This window comes from Oncorhynchus gorbuscha, linkage group LG11 (genome assembly GCF_021184085.1).
Source record: "Oncorhynchus gorbuscha isolate QuinsamMale2020 ecotype Even-year linkage group LG11, OgorEven_v1.0, whole genome shotgun sequence".
Taxonomy (NCBI): Eukaryota; Metazoa; Chordata; class Actinopteri; order Salmoniformes; family Salmonidae; genus Oncorhynchus; species Oncorhynchus gorbuscha.
Genome location: NC_060183.1, coordinates 14,977,503 through 14,997,376, shown reverse-complemented (window position 1 = coordinate 14,997,376; position 19,874 = coordinate 14,977,503). Strand labels below are relative to the sequence as shown.

At 45.1% G+C, this 19,874-nt stretch overlaps 1 pseudogene; it reads left to right on the top strand.

The window, feature by feature from the left end:
- Nucleotides 1–2,448: 2,448 nt before the first annotated feature.
- The window catches only part of LOC124048146, a 95,662-nt pseudogene continuing 78,236 nt past the window's right edge, over nucleotides 2,449–19,874 (top strand).

Genomic DNA, 19,874 nt, shown 5'->3' with positions numbered 1-19,874 from the left:
CACAGACACTCATTGTAACACACACAGACACTCACTGTAACACACACAGACACTCACTGTAACACACAGACACTCACTGTAACACACACAGACACTCACTGTAACACACACAGACACTCACTGTAACACACACAGACACTCACTGTAACACACAGACACTCACTGTAACACACACAGACACTCACTGTTACACACAGACACTCACTGTAACACACAGACACTCACCCTAACACACACAGATACACAGACATCAGACACACATTCTAACACACACAGATTCACAGCCTCACACACACTCAAACACACACTCTGTATGCTGACAACTGAAGTTTTATTTTTGGCAGTATTTTCTCTCAGCCGGCAGTTCACATAAACACATATGCACACACATATGCACACACATATGCACACACATACACACACACACACACACACACACACACACACACACACACACACACACACACACACACACACACACACACACACACACACACACACACACACACACACACACACACACACACACACACACACACACACACACACACACACACACACACACACACACACACACACACACACACACACACACACACACACACACACACACACACACACACACACACACACACACACACACAATAACACATACACGAACAGTGTGCCCTGACCTTCTCTCTGCTGAGTGGGCATAGAGTCAGGGGTTACTTCTCACTGTCAGCCTGTCAGAGAGAAGGAGGGAGGGAGGGAGAGGAAGAGGGGCGGAGGAATGGAAGGAGGGAGCGCCAGGGACAGAGGGGGAGAGGAAGTGGGGAGTAGGGAGAGGAAGAGGGGCGGAGGAATGGAAGGAGGGAGCTCCAGGGACAGAGGGGGAGAGGAAGTGGGGAGTAGGGAGAGGAAGAGGGGCAGAGGAATGGAAGAAGGGAGCGCAGGGACAGAGGGGGAGAGGAAGTGGGGAGTAGGGAGAGGAAGAGGGGCGGAGGAATAGAAGGAGGGAGCTCCAGGGACAGAGGGGGAGAGGAAGTGGGGAGTAGGGAGAGGAAGAGGGGCGGAGGAATGGAAGGAGGGAGCTCCAGGGACAGAGGGGGAGAGGAAGTGGGGAGTAGGGAGAGGAAGAGGGGCGGAGGAATGGAAGGAGGGAGCTCCAGGGACAGAGGGGGAGAGGAAGTGGGGAGTAGGGAGAGGAAGAGGGGCGGAGGAATGGAAGGAGGGAGCTCCAGGGACAGAGGGGGAGAGGAAGTGGGGAGTAGGGAGAGGAAGAGGGGCGGAGGAATGGAAGGAGGGAGCACCAGGGACAGAGGGGGAGAGGAAGTGGGGAGTAGGGAGAGGAAGAGGGGCGGAGGAATGGAAGGAGGGAGCTCCAGGGAGAGAGGGGGAAGAGAGGTAGACAATATCGGGAGTCTATAAAAGGCTGTGGCCACATAGACATTTCATTACCCGTCAAAACAGCCTTTCCACTTCCTGGCCCACTAGTTCACCAGGAATTCTCATATCAAAATGGCTGCAGGGCAATGGCGTGAATACAGCATGAATAGGAACACAATTCAATGTTTGTGTGCAGCTGTGCATGCAGCAGCAGGCTCCAGAGCAGCCTGATCACTAGAAATAGACTTCCTAGTGATCAGGTCGATGTAGGATCTAAAACAAACTGCTGTTCAGAGTCAGAACGGCTGTTTAGACCACCAAGCTGTGAGAAAATGAGTCTTGGTTTTAATTATTTTAATTTTAAGTGTTCCCCAAACCACAGCCATCACCTTAACCACTCGAAATGAATCCCTAAACTGTTAACCTTTGAGTTGTTTGTATTTCAACCCTGTAACCACGGCGGGAATGTATGCTTCAACTATTGATGTTCATCCATATGTCGAATTTCTAAGGGGAACTTTGAGATCTTGCTGCTCCAGAGAGTGGGCAGCAGATGTGGTATGGTACCCAGAGAGACCGTTCTGACGGACAGGATTCAGCTGGGGATTCCCCCTCTGGAACAGATGCACAGCCCAGGAAATACACACCTCTCACCGTGTCCATATGGAGATCAAGTTTAAGATTGGGAGAGAAAGAAGCGAGAGAGATAATTGATGGCAGAAGCAGAGGGGGGATCGCTGCTGGAGCATGATGTAGAAACACGGTTGTCGTTTTTCTCCCACGGTTTTCCATCTCGAACCATGGATGTTCTCCCGGTTCAGGCTTCTCGCTGTAATAATCAATGATTAATTCATGATTAACCATTAATCACCTTGGAATATTTGCAATTATTTTATCATCACGCCGACAGTCATTATCATAGCGAAGGGTAATGACTCGGATGTTCCCGCCGTATTCGGTCCTCTCCGTTAATCGTGTTTCAGACAGTGAGCGCGCTGTCCAAGGTGCCGCAGCAGAGCGGCCCCGCCCATCCTCTCCTCCTTTTCTCACCCTCCATTAGCCACGTGACGCACGGAGCAGCAGACTGCACCTTCTCCTCCTGGGTAAAGAGAGAGAGCGAGTGAGTGAGTGAGAGATGCGTTTGCTACCACCGGGCTGTTTGATCGAGAAGTGGCTGCGATTGTTCTGGTTTCGGTAGGGCTATCAAACGGGTATTTGCCAATGAAAGGTTTGGTTGCTGTCATGTCCTCTCACAACGTGGTGATTGTTATCAGAGGAAATTGAGAAAATCGATGAGTAGCCACAGTAAAAACGACCAGAAGATGTGTGTGTAAGGTAGGATGGGACATTTTTATCTCGGTGTGTGCATTATACTAGAGCTTTGCTTTAGGCTATATATAGCCTACCTATTTAATTGTAATAGCCTAATAAGGCATTTTTCTCCGGGCTGTGTTTTCAGTATATTGATTCTCACGCGCAGGTGGGGAAGATGGAAACCCGGTGTAACGGGGAGCTCGAGCTCACAGGAGGAGATGAATAGCACACGCACACACACATTGATACCGTTTTTTAGAAGAGGGAGAAGAATGGCCGCAGATCGAAAATCGATATTTAAATCGCTCTCATTTTACCGAGTCTGTCAATACTGTGACTTGGAACCCTAATCTCAACCACGTTAACGTAGTTCATGGTCAGGCGCAGGAGAGGCGAGCGTGTGTAAACTGCCTTTTCCTATGGTGTGAAAAGGGGTTTCATTCGATAAAGGAGGCGCATTTGAGTCATCCTCCGCATCGCACGATTAACTTATTTGTTGCGCTTCCAAAGCACTTGCTGAGGCACGAAGTGTTCATATTGGAGTGTTAAAATATTTTGCCTTTTTGGAGGTGTTTGTTTTCAGTGTTGTAAAACGTTCAAAACGTTTGTAGATAGAAATGCAATAAGTAGAACTGAAATGATTGCCTGTTTTACTTGACTGACAATAATATATATTCTACACAACACATGACATGCATCTGGATATTCTGTAACTAACTTATTCCTGAAAAGACCCACTGGTATATTACACGGTGGTAGTGGGTGGTATGAGACTGTCTGGGAAGACTGTGTGTGTGCTCGTGTGTGTGTGTGTGTGTGTGTGTGTGTGTGTGTGTGTGTGGGTGTGTGCTTGTGTGTTTGTGTGTGTGGGTGTGTGTGTGTGTGTGTGTGTGTGCTCGTGTGTGGGTGTGTGCTTGTGTGTTTGTGTGTGTGTGTGTGTGTGTGTGTGTGTGTGTGTGTGTGTGTGTGTGTGTGTGTGTGTGTGTGTGTGTGTGTGTGTGTGTGTGTGTGTGTGTGTGTGTGTGTGTGTGTGTGTGTGTGTGTGTGTGTGTGTGTGTGTGTGTGTGTGTGCACGTGTGTGTGCATGTGTGTTTGTGTGTGTGCGCGCGTGTGTGTGTGTGTGTGTGTGTGTGTGTGTGTGTGTGTGTGTGTGTGTGTGTGTGTGTGTGTGTGTGTGTGTGTGTGTGTGTGTGTGTGTGTGTGTGTGTGTGTGTGTGTGCACGTGCAGTGTATCTGACCCAGGCTGATAATGTGGTCCCTTCCCTCTGTAGGTCACTGGAAAGAAAAGAGCGATGACATGGCTGTGAGGGACATACATTCACAGCGCTGAACCCACGACGTGCAGTGTATCTGACCCAGGCTGATAATGTGGTCCCTTCCCTCTGTAGGTCACTGGAAAGAAAAGAGCGATGACATGGCTGTGAGGGACATACATTCACAGCGCTGAACCCACGACCCCGCTGAGAGAGAGAGAACCTCGGGGGAGATGCTCCGTCTGCTGACGGTGTGTGGCGGTGTATTCTCTCTCTCTGAGGGGAACAGGAACTAACGAAGGCACCGATATGGATCCCACGCTGCACTCGTCATTTCTCTAACACACACACACACACCATTGAAGGAAGACGAGGGAGGAGGAAGGAGGAGACACAGACTAGCAGATAGACTAGAACTAGAAACACAGAGCTGTAGCACCACGTGACTGGCAGTCAGAGGAACCCTCTATGGAGGGTGTAGGGTGCTAGGAACGGCTCTAAGAAGACTGTAGGGTGCTAGGAACAGCTCTAAGAAGACTTTAGGGTGCTAGGAATGGTGTTCGCACCATGAGCTGTAGAGTAGGTTGTGCTGCCCAGCTCTAGCCTGCGTGTGTGTGTGTGCGGTGTGTGTATGTGTGTGCGCGTGTGTGTGATGGCGGTGTGTGTGGGGGCCACGGCCCCCCCTGCTATGTGTCTGGCTGTGCCTCTGTAGCCTTGGGGGATCCAGAGGGGAGGTGCTAGAGTTTGGGGGGGGGTTTCGGGACAGTGGGGGCGGTTCCCGGTGTGGAACGCATGCTGCGAGAGCATTCTGTCGTTCAGCGTTAGAACTCACAGCGCGGACGGGCTGCTGCTTTACCTTGACGACGAAGGATTCTGCGACTTCTTGGAACTCTTGTTGCTACATGGAAAACTCCGCCTACGATTCTCCATCTTCTGTGCCGAGCCAGCCGAGGTGAGTTCCGGGGTTGCCGTGAGCGACGGCCACTGGCATGCCGTGCGTGTGAAACGGGACTGGAGGAACACAAGCCTTGAGGTGGATGGAAAGATGGAGGGATGGGCGGAGGTGAAGAGCAAACGGAAAGACATGACCGTTTTTAGCCACACGTTTATGGGCGGGGTTTCCCCAGAGCTCCATGCCTCTCCTCTCCGCCTCACTTCCCCTGGTGTAAGAGACCACGCCTCTTTTGCTGGCTGGCTCGCTGGGGTCACCGTCAACGGATCGGTGGCCGTTCTGGAAGGATCGGAGGGTGTTACCGTGGGAGACGGGTGTGGGCCGGCCCACGAGTGTCAGAACGGAGGGGTGTGTTCTGTTGTCGAGATGAGGGCCGTCTGCGACTGTACCAACACCGGCTACAAAGGCAATGACTGTAGCGAAGGTAAGGCCTTACCCAAACCCTACCTTGTAACATTGTGATGTCATCTCGCACACATACACTATATATACAAAAGTATGTGGGCACCCCTTCAAAAGAGTGTATTCAGCCCCACCCTTTGCTAACAGGTATATCAAATTGTGCATACAGCAATGCAATCTCCATAGACAAACATTGGCAGTAGAATGGCCTTACTGAAGAGTTCAGTGACTTTCAACGTGGTACTGTCATAGGACGCCCACCTTTCCAACACGTCCGTTGCTCACTGCTAAAGCTGCCCCGTTCCACTGTAAAGTCATTGTATTGTGAAGTAGAAATGTCTAGGAGCAAAAACAACTGAGCCGCGAAGTTGGAGGCCAACTCTCACTACCGAGTTCCAAACTGCCTCTGGAAGCAACGTCAGCACAAGAACGGTTTTTCGGGAGCCATTTCATGTCAAGCCAAAGATCACCCTGCACAATGCCAAGCATCGGCTGGAGTGGTGTAAAGCTTGTCGCCATTGGACTCGTTGCCATTGGAGCAGTAGAAACGCGTTCTCTGGAGTGATGAATCACACTTCACCATCTGTCAGTCCAGCGGAGGAATCTGGGTTTTGCAGATGCCAGGAGAACGCTACCTGCCCAATGCATAGTGCCAACTGTAAAGTTTGGTGTAGGAGGAATAATGGTCTGGGGCTGTTTTTCATGGTTAGGGCTAGGCCCCTTAGTTCCAGTAAAGGGAAATCTTAACGCTACAGGATACAATGACCCTCTAGACAAATCTTTGCTTCCAACTTTGTGATAACAGTTTGGGGAAGGCCCTTTCCTGTTTCAGCCTGACAATTTTATTTTATTTAACTTTTATTTAACTAGGCAAGTCAGTTAAGAACAAATTTTTATTTTCAATGACGGCCTGGAGCAGTGGGTTAACTGCCTGTTCAGGGGCAGAACGACAGATTTGTACCTTGTCAGCTCTGGTGGTTTGAACTTGCAACCTTCCGGTTACTAGTCCAACGCTCTAACCACTAGGCTACCCTGCCACAATGCCCCTGTGCACAAAGCGAGTTCCAAACAGAAATGGTTTGTCGGACATCGGTGTGGAAGAAGATGACTGGCCTACACAGAGCCCTGACCTCAACCCCATCAAACACCTTTAGGATGAAATGGAACGCCGACTGCGAGACAGGCCTAATCGCCCAACATCAGTGCCCGACCACACTAATGCTCTTGTGGCAGAATGGAAGAATGTCCCCACAGCAATGTTCCAACATCTAGTGGAAAGCCTTCCCAGTACAGTGGAGGTTGTTCTAGCAGCAAAGGGGGGACCAACTCCAACTCCATGATTTTGGAATGAGATGTTCGATGAGCAGGTGTCCACATACTTTTGGACATGTCGTGTACAAACACCCATACAGTGCCTTCAGAAAGTATTCACACCCCTTGACTTTTTTCACATTTTGTTTTGTTACAGCCTGAATTTAAATGTGATTAAATTGAGATTGTTTTATCACTGGCCTACACACGCCCATGACGCCAAAGTGGAATTATGTTTTTCTAAATTTGACAAATTAATAAAATAAAAAATTCAAATGTCTTGAGTCAATAAGTATTCAACCCCTTTATTATGACAAGCCTAAATAAGTTCAGGAGTAAAATGGCATTTGTAAGTAAAAATGTGCTTAACAAGTCACATAATAAGTTGCATGGACTCACTGTGTCGACCCTCGTCAAGCACCAGGTGCGCCATCAGCTCGACATTGTCATTACGATGCTTGTGATTAGCATCGTTCTCATCGGATATGTAATCAGGCATGGGAAACAAGTCTGGGGGGTAAGGCCTCATCTTCTGTGGTAAGTAATGGCATAGTGAGACAGCATCAACCGTTTTGCCACAAAGTTTCTGTACACAAGCAATGAGAAGTAGTACAACATGAAGGATTACTAGGTCATAGATGAGCCAATGGAAAACTGTTGAGAGTTTCAATCAGGGGAGAGTTTTCCTATGTGACACTTCGTTTAAGTGTCACGTGGGACATCGTTAAATGCATCTGTTGGTAACGAATGCAGCCGTGCTGGAGTGGGATGGGCAGTTCGTGCCACACTGCCAAGTCTCTTGGAGTAGTATGCAACAGGCTCTTGTTTCCCAACGTGATTCTGTGTCAGGACAAATGACATAACCATTTTTCTCACACACAAATAAATGAAATGGTCTAAAGTGGTCCAGCAGTCCTAAACAAGGGGAAGAGGTTGTTCATTGTTTACATTTCTCAAGTGCCTTCATATCCTCTGCTGTCCACTGTATCTTGTCGTTCATCACCATGTTGTGACCATGAATGAGATCAGAAAGTGGTTGAAGTCATTTCAGCATAATGAGGTAGCCAGGCTCTGCAAATAGTCTGCCATTCCTGTAAGTGTCAACATGTGAATAACTGTTCAAACAGTTCATCATTGTGCAATCATTCATTCACAATCATTCATTCACAATCACACAATCATTCATTCACAATCATTCATTCACAATCACACAATCATTCATTCACAATCATTCATTCACAATCACACAATCATTCATTCACAATCATTCATTCACAATCACACAATCATTCATTCACAATCATTCATTCACAATCATTTATTCATTCACAATCACACAATCATTCATTCACAATCATTCATTCACAGTCATTCTGTTATTGTGTGCGTCCACACATTCATTCATGGAGTACCTTTTTCCTTATTTGCTTAGTTCTTTAATGTTATCTACATTTCTTAACAGCAGTCAACTCTCAAATCAGTCAGTTAACTATTGCCAGCCTATTTTGAATGACATTTGGTTCACTTAAATTCAATTCCAAGGATCAGTCAACTCAATTCTCACTATTTAAAGGTGCAGGTATTCTTACTATCATTACATAAAAACCAGGAATCAGTCACATCAAGAACATGTTTTACACAGGCCTTCTCTACACCAGGCTCAGAGCATTAACGTTTCCGCCGTAGAATTCTAATGTCTTCACCGGTAGTGCTGTGAAAGCAAAGGTTAAGGGTTACAACACTGCTACAACTAGCAGGCAGACAGGAAATGGAATTGTTGGACATCAGCCATAACTCCTTCGATGTGTGGCTTAGTAATAATATTGTAAAACTACCGGTCCCTCAGTGCATTTCAAACACAGATTAAACCACAAAGACCCGGGAGGTTTTTCCAATGCCTTGCAAAGATGATGGGTAACAAAAAAACGAACATTGAATATCCCTTTGAGCATGGTGAAGTATTAATTACACTATGGATGGTGTATTAATACACCCAGTCACTACAAAGATACAGGTTTCCTTCCTAACTCAGTTGCCAGAGAGGAAGGAAACCACTCAGGCATTTCACCATGAGTTCAATGGGACTTTAAAACAGTTACAGAGTTTAGAGACTGGGATTGGAGAAAACTGAGGATGGATTGACAACATTGTAGTTACTCAACAATGCTAACCTAATTGACAGAGTGAAAATAAGGAAGCATGTACAAAAAAAAAAACATATTCCAAAACATGCATCCTTTTTGTAACAAGTCATTAAAGTAATACTGTATAAAAAAAATGTGGCAAAGCAATACATTTTTTGTTCTGAATACAAAGTGTTGTGTTTGGGGCAAATCCAATACAAACACCTTACTGAGTACCACTCTCCATATTCTCAAGCAAAGTGGTGACTGCATCATGTTATGGGTATTTAAATTTTTTTAGTGCTTAGAACACTGCACCACTCTGGAATAATTATAGAGGACTGGGTTGTTTTTCAGGATACATTTTTTTAAGCTAAGTACAGGCAAAATCCTAGAGGAAAACCTGGTTTGTTCTACTTTCCACCAGACACTGGGAGATGAATTCACTATTCAGCAAGACAATAATCTAAAACACAATGCCAAATATACACTGGAGTTGCTTACCAAGAAGACAGTGAATGTTACTGAGTGGCCTAGTTAAAGTTTTGACTTAAATCTGCTTGAAAATCTATGGCAAGACCTGAAGATGGCTGTCTAACAATGACCAACAACCAATTTGAGCTTGAAGAATTTTGAAAATAATAATGGGCAAATGTTGTACAATCCAGGTGTGGAAAGCTCTACCCAGAAAGACTTTCAGCTATTATTGCTGCCAAAGGTGATTGTAACATTTATTGACTCAGGGGATTGAATAATTATGTAATCAATATATACTAGTGTTTTATTTTTTCTAAATGTTTTACAAATGTTTTAGTCCGTCTACCACTTTGACATTACGGAGTATTTTGTGTAAATCATTGACAGAATTTTTTTTATTAAATCCATTTTAATCCCACTTTGTAACACAACAAAATGTGTAAAAAGTCAAGGGATGTGAATACTTTCTGAAAGCACTGTATCTCTAATATGACTGTTACACCATCCATTCTCCCTTTCCTATACAGTATTGTTTGTCTCTCTGACTGGGTAAGCAACTTGTCTTGTTCCTAGATCCTAGTGGTGATCAACTCTGTGGTGATCAGTAGATCCTAGTGGTGATCAGTAGATCCTAGTGGTGATCAGTAGATCATAGTGGTGATCAGCAGATCCGAGTTGTGATCAACTCTCTGGTGATCAGTAGACCCTGGTTGTGATCAACTCTGTGGTGATCAGTAGATCCTAGTGGTGATCAATAGATCCTAGTGGTGATCAATAGATCATATTGGTGATCAGTAGATCCTATAGGTGGTGATCAGTAGATCCTGTAGGTGGTGATCAGTAGATCCTAGTGGTGATCAGTAGATCCTAGTGGTGATCAGTAGATCCTAGTTGTGATCAACTCTGTGGTGATCAGTAGATCCTAGTGGTGATCAATAGATCCTAGTGGTGATCCTAGTGGTGATCAATTGATCCTATGGGTGGTGATCAATATATCCTATAGGTGGTGATCAGTAGATCCTAGTGGTGATTAATAGATCCTAGTGGTGATTAATAGATCCTAGTGGTGATTAATAGATCCTAGTGGTGATGAATAGATCATATTGGTGATCAGTAGATCCTAGTGGTGATCAATAGATACTATAGGTGGTGATCAGTAGATCCCAGTGGTGATCAGTAGATCATAGTGATGATCAGTAGATCCTATAGGTGGTGATCAGTAGATCCTAGTGGTGATCAGTAGATCCTAGTGGTGATCAGTAGATCCTATGGGTGGTGATCAATAGATCCTATAGGTGGTGATCAGTAGATCCCAGTGGTCATCAGTATATCCTAGGGGTGATCAGTCGATCCTAGTGGTGATCAGTCGATCCTAGTGGTGATCAGTAGATCATAGTGGTGATCAGCAGATCCGAGTTGTGATCAACTCTCTGGTGATCAGTAGACCCTAGTTGTGATCAACTCTGTGGTGATCAGTAGATCCTAGTGGTGATCAATAGATCCTGTAGGTGGTGATCAGTAGATCCCAGTGGTCATCAGTATATCCTAGTGGTGATCAGTCAATCCTAGTGGTGATCAATAGATCATAGTGAATATCAATAGATCCTGTAGGTGGTGATCAGTAGATCCCAGTGGTCATCAGTATATCCTAGTGGTGATCAGTCGATCCTAGTGGTGATCAGTAGATCATAGTGGTGATCAATAGATCCTGTAGGTGGTGATCAGTAGATCCCAGTGGTCATCAGTATATCCTAGTGGTGATCAGTCGATCCTAGTGGTGATCAATAGATCCTGTAGGTGGTGATCAGTAGATCCCAGTGGTCATCAGTATATCCTAGTGGTGATCAGTAGATCCTAGTGGTGATCAGTAGATCCTAGTGGTGATCAGTAGATCCTAGTTGTGATCAACTCTGTGGTGATCAGTAGATCCTAGTGGTGATCAATAGATCCTAGTGGTGATTAATAGATCCTAGGGGCGAAAAATAGATCATAGTGGTGATCAGTAGATCCTAGTGGTAATCAGTAGATCCTGTAGGTGGTGATCAATAGATACTATAGGTGGTGATCAGTAGATCCCAGTGGTGATCAATAGATCCTAGTGGTGATCAGTAGATCCTAGTGGTGATCAGTAGATCCTAGTTGTGATCAGTATATCCTATGGGTGGTGATCAATAGATCCTTTAGGTGGTGATCAGTAAATCCCAGTGGTCATCAGTATATCCTAGGGGTGATCAGTCAATCCTAGTGGTGATCAGTAGATCATAGTGGTGATCAATAGATCCTGTAGGTGGTGATCAGTAGATCCCAGTGGTCATCAGTATATTCTAGTGGTGATCAGTCGATCCTAGTGGTGATCAGTCGACCCTAGTGGTGATCAGTCGATCCTAGTGGTGATCAATAGATCATAGTGGTGATCAATAGATCCTGTAGGTGGTGATCAGTAGATCCCAGTGGTCATCAGTATATCCTAGTGGTGATCAGTCGATCCTAGTGGTGATCAGTTGATCCTAGTGGTGATCAGTAGATCATAGTGGTGATCAATAGATCCTGTAGGTGGTGATCAGTAGATCCCAGTGGTCATCAGTAGATTCCAGTGGTTGTGAGTTACGTTCAGAACCAAGCCTGTTTTATGTTGTTCAGCAGCTACCAACCTGTTGCTTTGTGTGTGTGTGTTTGTGTGTGTCTTAGTTCTGAGATCTAGGCCCCTCCTTCGCCTCAATAGCAACCCCCTCCCTCTCTGCTGAACAGGTTACCATAGAGACCGCCGGGTTCTGAAAGCGAGACTCTGTTACATATGCTGCCCTGGGCCTTTATCCCCCTACCACTCTACTCCCAATTTAACTATCTCTACTAGGGTCAATCTATAAGAAACCTTGGTGATTATTTTTGATTCATTGGTTGTAAATCTGTGATGGAAACTTAGTGTTATAGTGTGCAGTGTTGCCCCCGGACCCCCACCCAGCAAAGAAAACCCAACCCCCACACTACCTTTGCCACCGCGGCTGAAAACAATCCTAGGGGAAACACTGGTGTGTAGAATGTTTGTGCGTGATACGAAGATGAAATATGCGGCGAGTGTCGTGTAGTGTGTTGATTAGCCTGATGGGTTGTTGGAAGGGAGGCCAGCGACATATTGCCACTGCCATTGTTTCGACAATAATGCAGCGCAGCACACATTTTCTAGCACCGGACTGAAGGTGGAATTTTGCCACATTGCTTAAACATATACAATGAATTTAGATCAGCAGGTAAGCCGTAGAGGCTTGGGGCTTGGTTTCTACCATGTTAATAAATGACAGAGGGAAGGGAGATTTGGTTCACACAAACACACACACTAGTACTGACCAAAGCATGTTTCTCCCTCTACTGCTGTTTCCTATCACCAGTTATCCATTATCCATCGATCTATTCATTACTGCAAGGGTCCATGTGTATGTGTGAGCGTGCGTGTGCGTGTGTGTGTGTGAGTGTGCGCGTGTGTGTGAGTGTGCGTGTGTGTATGTGTTCTGGTACAGGAGGCTGGAAGGTAAGTTCTGGGTGAATACAATTGTCCAGATTCCAAACACACAGGTAGGAGTGTCTGCTTTCATCAACCCTGACCACTGTGTGAGTGTGTGTGCGCGTGCGCCTGTGTACGTGTCTATTGAAATTCTATTAATGTATGAAATTCTATTAATGTAATTTTAGATTAATTGAATTTCAATTGACTTCCTGAATTGAGAAAAATTGACCGCAACCCTGGCATGTGTGTGTACTTGAGGTGTGTGTATTTGGTGTATGTGGAAGAATGAAAGGCTATTAGTGCCGCATGGTATAAAGGTTGTCATCTGGGTGGATCTGCATGTGTGTAACCAAGGTGATGGTGTGGTAACGAGCGGCTGTGCATGGCGTGTTAATGAATGTCTGTCTTTCTCTCTCCTTCGTCTGGACGCTCCCAGAACACTACAACCCAGGTGGGTCTCTCTCCCTCTCTCCCCCTCTCCACCTCTCCTTCTCTCTCTCCCTCTCTCATCCACCTCTCTCTCTCTCTCTCTCTCTCTCTCTCTCTCTCTCTCTCTCTCTCTCTCTCTCTCTCTCTCTCTCTCTCTCATCCCCCTCTCCACCTCTCCTTCTCTCCCTCTCTCACCCCCGCGTGTGTGTGTGTTGTGTGTGCGCACGTGTGTGTGGGGGGGTTGCAGTCAGACGGTAAGTAAACTTCCTTCATGGACAAATGCCTGATGTTTCAAGTGGCTCTCCACTCAAGGACAGTACCATAATAATGCATTTTACTTGTGCCTTTCAAGATACCCTAGGACACTAAAAAAAAAGAATAAAATAGCAAGCATGATATTACTAAGGTCCATTTTTTTTTAAACGCCCCCTAAAACTAACATAACCATACTGGAGGAAGACTTCAACAGCCCTCAGCATCCCCTTCACCATAGATAGATAGGGGGAAAAACATTTTAAAAAACAGACAAGCAAGCAAGCAAGAGAGAGTGTGTGTGTGTGTGTGTGTGTGTGTGTGTGTGTGTGTGTGTGTGTGTGTGTGTGTGTGTGTGTGTGTGTGTGTGTGTGTGTGTGTGTGTGTGTGTGTGTGTGTGTGTGTGTGTGTGTGTGTGTGTGTGTGTGTGTGTGTGTGTGTGTGTGTGTGTGTGTGTGTGTGTGATTTTGCAGTATGTACCAGGTATAAAGATATAAAGGTCAGCTTGCAATAGTTACAGTCGGACGAAGTGACTGAACACGTCAAAATATTACAGAAACGCGTCAGTATAGGCGAGGATAACTCGCTAGTGTAGCAACAATTTCCAGAAGTACAATCACTGTCCTATTATGTAACTAAACACTCACTAGAAAGACTACATCATTGTTTATAGTGACAGTTCAGACCCGAAACAGACACTTATATTCATTGCACACAATCAATCAATCAGATCTATTTATAAAGCCCTTTCTACATCAGCAGATGCCACAAAGTGCTCATACATAAACCCCAAACGGCAAGCAATGCAGATGTAGAAGCATGGGCACTACTGTTAGCTCATGTTAGCAAAAGCAACTATGATGATTGATTGTGTTTGTCAGGACAACCACCCCATGCTCCTCTGTTGTGCTGACTGTGCTCTTGTCTTCCTTTAAGGTCTGGCTCACCTGATGATCGGCGACCAAGGTATGACCTATTACATCACTATGACATCACTTCCTGTTTCTGCTGTTCCCCCCCATCACCACACATCTTGCCCAAACCTCCTCCTCCTCCTGAAATGACCCAGACGCTGATCCAAGGTCAGGTTTGACTTTTCTCTCTATTGGGTTTAGGGCTAGGATATTGGGAGGCTAAACTGATCCCAGATCTGTGGTTAAGGTGAGGATATGGGTTTAGGGTGATCCTAGATCAAGGGCAGATCCGTGGATGGCTTGGATGGTCTGTGTGTGTGCGCGCGTGTGTGTGTGTGTGGATTGCAGGTTCTCTGCCATATATATCTCCACATCCCGACCCCTCCCACTGCAATCCCTTCCCCTCCCATTGGCTCTTGCATGTGGATCTCCCCTCTTATATGCCAGTTTTCTGTTCATGTAGTCTTTAACAGTGCATGACAATCAATAAAAGTGTATAGAAGCAGTGCTGTCAAAAACACCACCTTAACTCAGTTCTATCTGTACAGGCACTTTGACTACAACATAAACACACTACTACTACTACTACTACTACTACTACTACTGCTGCTGCTACTACTACTACTACTACTACTACTACTACTACTACTACTACTACTACTACTACTGCTGCTGCTACTACTACTACTACTACTACTACTACTACTACTGCTGCTGCTGCTACTACTACTACTACTACTACTACTACTACTACTACTACTACTACTACTGCTGCTGCTACTACTACTACTACTACACAAACACAATACTACTACTACTACTACTACTACTACTACTACTACTACTACTACTACTGCTGCTGCTACTACTACTACTACTACACAAACACACTACTACTACTACTACTACTACTACTACTGCTGCTGCTACTACTACTACTACTACTACACAAACACACTACTACTACTACTACTACTACTACTACTGCTGCTACTACTACTACTACTACTACACAAACACACTACAACTATTACTACTACTACACAAACACACTACTACTACTACTACTGCTACTGCTACTACTACTACACAAACACACTACTACTACTACTACTACTACTACTACTACTACTACTACTACTACTGCTGCTACTACTACTACTACTACACAAACACACTACAACTATTACTACTACTACACAAACACACTACTACTACTACTACTACTACTACTGCTGCTGCTACTACTACTACTACTACACAAACACACTACTACTACTACCACTACTACTACTACTACTACTACTACTACTACTACTACTACTACACAAACACACTACAACTATTACTACTACTACACAAACACACTACTACTACTACTACTACTGCTACTGCTACTACTACTACTACACAAACACACTACGACTACTATTACTACTACTACACAAACACACTACTACTACTGCTGTTGCTGCTTCTACTACTACTACTACCTCTACTACTACTACCTCTGCTACTGCTGCTACTACTACTACTGATACTACTACTACTACTACTAATACTTATTCAACTTCTACTGCTGCTTCTACTACTACTACTACTGCTGCTACTACTACTACTACTACTACTACTACTACTACTACTACTACTACTACTACTACTACTACTTATTCAACTTCTACTGCTGCTTCTACTACTACTACTACTGCTGCTACTACTACTACTACTACTACTACTACTACTACTACTACTACTACTTATTCAACTTCTACTGCTGCTTCTACTACTACTACTACTGCTGCTACTACTACTACCTCTGCAACTGCTACTGCTGCTACTACTACTACTACTACTACATATTCTACTTCTACTACTGCTGCTGCTTCTACTACTACCTCTGCTACTGCTGCTGCTACTATTACTGCTGCTACTACTACTACTACTACATATTCTACTTCTACTACTGCTGCTACTACCTCTGCTACTGCTGCTGCTACTATTACTGCTGCTACTACTACTACTACTACATATTCTACTTCTACTACTGCTGCTGCTTCTACTACTACCACTGCTAGTACTACTACTACCTCTGCTACTACTGCTACTTCTGCTGCTGTTTCTTCTAATACTACTACTTCTACTGCTACTGCTACTACTACTACTACTACTACTACTACTACTACTACTACTACTACTACTTATTCTACTATTACTGCCTCCCCTACTGCTGCTACTACTACTGCTGCTGCTACTACTACTGCTGCTACTACTGCTGCTACTACTACTACTACTACTGCTACTACTGCTGCTACTGCTACTACTTCTATGACTACTACTGCTACTACTGCTGCTACTACTACTGCTGCTACTGCTACTACTGCTGCTACTACTACTACTACTACTGCTACTACTGCTGCTACTACTACTACTACTACTGCTACTACTGCTGCTACTGCTACTACTTCTATGGCTACTACTGCTACTACTTCTACTACTACTACTGCTTCTTCTATTATTACTACTACTATTACTACTACTACTACTACTACTACTACTACTGCATCTTCACTACTTCTTCTACTATTACTACTACTATTACTACTGCTACTGCTACTTCTTCTACTACTACTTCTGCTACTTACTTCACATACACTATTGTACTGTACTGGAACACACTACATCACACACTTTCAGGCCGTCAAACCCACTTTGGAATACATCAGTGTTTGTGTCTGTTACATTCTAAACCTTCATACATCATAGTTGGTGGTTGGAGTGCCACTTAGTTTACAGTGTTGGTCACAGAGATATCTATGATACACAACAGTGTAATGGTGTTCTAGTAAACTAGAATTCTGCTCCATTAGGAGCATGTTGGTCTTGTTTGACGCCAGTGCTGCTTTTCTACCTTTTCAAAATGGTGCCTCTTCTTTATTTTCTTCTTACTTCATTTTTTTCTTCAATATTTCTTTCAAATGACCAACACTTACTCTTTCCCTCTCTCTTTCCCCTTCCCTCTTCAATATCTGTAGGAAAGCTCAGAGGTATACTTCTCCTTATTGCTTATGGCTATGTATGGCTAAGAGCCTGAATGTATGGCTAAGAGCCTGAATGTATGGCTAAGAGCCTGAATGTATGGCTAAGAGCCTGAATGTATGGCTAAGAGCCTGAATATATGGCTAAGAGCCTGAATGTATGGCTAAGAGACTGAATGTATGGCTAATAGCCTGAATGTATGGCTAAGAGCCTGGATGTATGGCTAAGAGCCTGAATGTATGGCTATAAGCTTGAATGTATGGCTAAGAACCTGAATGTATGGCTAAGAGCCTGAATGTATGGCTAAGAGCCTGAATGTATGTCTGTGAGCTTGAATGTATGGCTAAGAGCCTGAATGTATGGCTAAGAGCCTGAATGTATGGCTAAGAGCCTGAATGTATGGCTAAGAGCCTGAATGTATGGCTAAGAGCCTGAATGTATGGCTAAGAGTCTGAATGTATGGCTAATAGCCTGAATGTATGGCTAAGAGCCTGGATGTATGGCTAAGAGCCTGAATGTATGGCTATAAGCTTGAATGTATGGCTAAGAACCTGAATGTATCGCTAAGAGCCTGAATGTATGGCTAAGAGCCTGAATGTATGGCTAAGAGCCTGAATGTATGGCTATAAGCTTGAATGTATGTCTGTGAGCTTGAATGTATGGCTAAGAGCCTGAATCAAATCAAATCAAATCAAATTTATTTATATAGCCCTTCGTACATCAGCTGATATCTCAAAGTGCTGTACAGAAACCCAGCCTAAAACCCCAAACAGCAAACAATGCAGGTGTAAAAGCACGGTGGCTAGGAAAAACTCCCTAGAAAGGCCAAAACCTAGGAAGAAACCTAGAGAGGAACCGGGCTATGTGGGGTGGCCAGTCCTCTTCTGGCTGTGCCAGGTAGAGATTATAACAGAACATGACCAAGATGTTCAAATGTTCATAAATGACCAGCATGGTCAAATAATAATAAGGCAGAACAGTTGAAACTGGAGCAGCAGCACAGTCAGATGGACTGGGGACAGCAAGGAGCCATCATGTCAGGTAGTCCTGGGGCACGGTCCTAGGGCTCAGGTCCTCCGAGAGAGAGAAAGAAAGAGAGAATTAGAGAGAGCATATGTGGGGTGGCCAGTCCTCTTCTGGCTGTGCCAGGTGGAGATTATAACAGAACGTGGCCAAGATGTTCAAATGTTCATAAATGACCAGCATGGTTGAATAATAGTAAGGCAGAACAGTTGAAACTGGAGCAGGAGCATGGCCAGGTGGACTGGGGACAGCAAGGAGTCCTCATGTCAGGTAGTCCTGGGACATGGTCCTAGGGCCCAGGCCAGTTGAAACTGGAGCAGCAGCATGGCCAGGTGGACTGGGGACAGCAAGGAGTCATCATGTCAGGTAGTCCTGGGGCATGGTTCTAGGGCTCAGGTCCTCCGAGAGAGAGAAAGAAAGAGAGAAGGAGAGAATTAGAGAACGCACACTTAGATTTACACAGGACACCGAATAGGACAGGAGAAGTACTCCAGATAAACAAACTGACCCTAGCCCCCCGACACATAAACTACTGCAGCATAAATACTGGAGGCTGAGACAGGAGGGGTCAGGAGACACTGTGGCCCCATCCGAGGACACCCCGGACAGGGCCAAACAGGAAGGATATAACCCCACCCACTTTGCCAAAGCACAGCCCCCACACCACTAGAGGGAAATCTTCAACCACCAACTTACCATCCTGAGACAAGGCCGAGTATAGCCCACAAAGATCTCCGACACGGTACAACCCAAGGGGTGGGGGAACCCAGACAGGCCGACCACAACAGTGAATCAACCCACCCAGGTGACGCATCCCCCCCAGGGACGGCACGAGAGAGCCCCAGCAAGCCAGTGACTCAGCCCCGTAACAGGGTTAGAGGCAGAGAATCCCAGTGGAAAAGGGGAACCGGCCAGGCAGAGACAGCAAGGGCGGTTCGTTGCTCCAGAGCCTTTCCGTTCACCTTCCCACTCCTGGGCCAGACTACACTCAATCATATGACCCACTGAAGAGATGAGTCTTCAGTAAAGACTTAAAGGTTGAGACCGAGTTTGCGTCTCTGACATGGGTAGGCAGACCGTTCCATAAAAATGGAGCTCTATAGGAGAAAGCCCTGCCTCCAGCTGTTTGCTTAGAAATTCTAGGGACAATTAGGAGGCCTGCGTCTTGTGACCGTAGCGTACGTATAGGTATGTACGGCAGGACCAAATCAGAGAGGTAGGTAGGAGCAAGCCCATGTAATGCTTTGTAGGTTAGCAATAAAACCTTGAAATCAGCCCTTGCTTTGACAGGAAGCCAGTGTAGAGAGGCTAGCACTGGAGTAATATGATCAAATTTTTTGGTTCTAGTCAGGATTCTAGCAGCCGTATTTAGCACTAACTGAAGTTTATTTAGTGCTTTATCCGGGTAGCCGGAAAATAGAGCATTGCAGTAGTCTAACCTAGAAGTGACAAAAGCATGGATTAATTTTTCTGCATCATTTTTGGACAGAAAGTTTCTGATTTTTGCAATGTTACGTA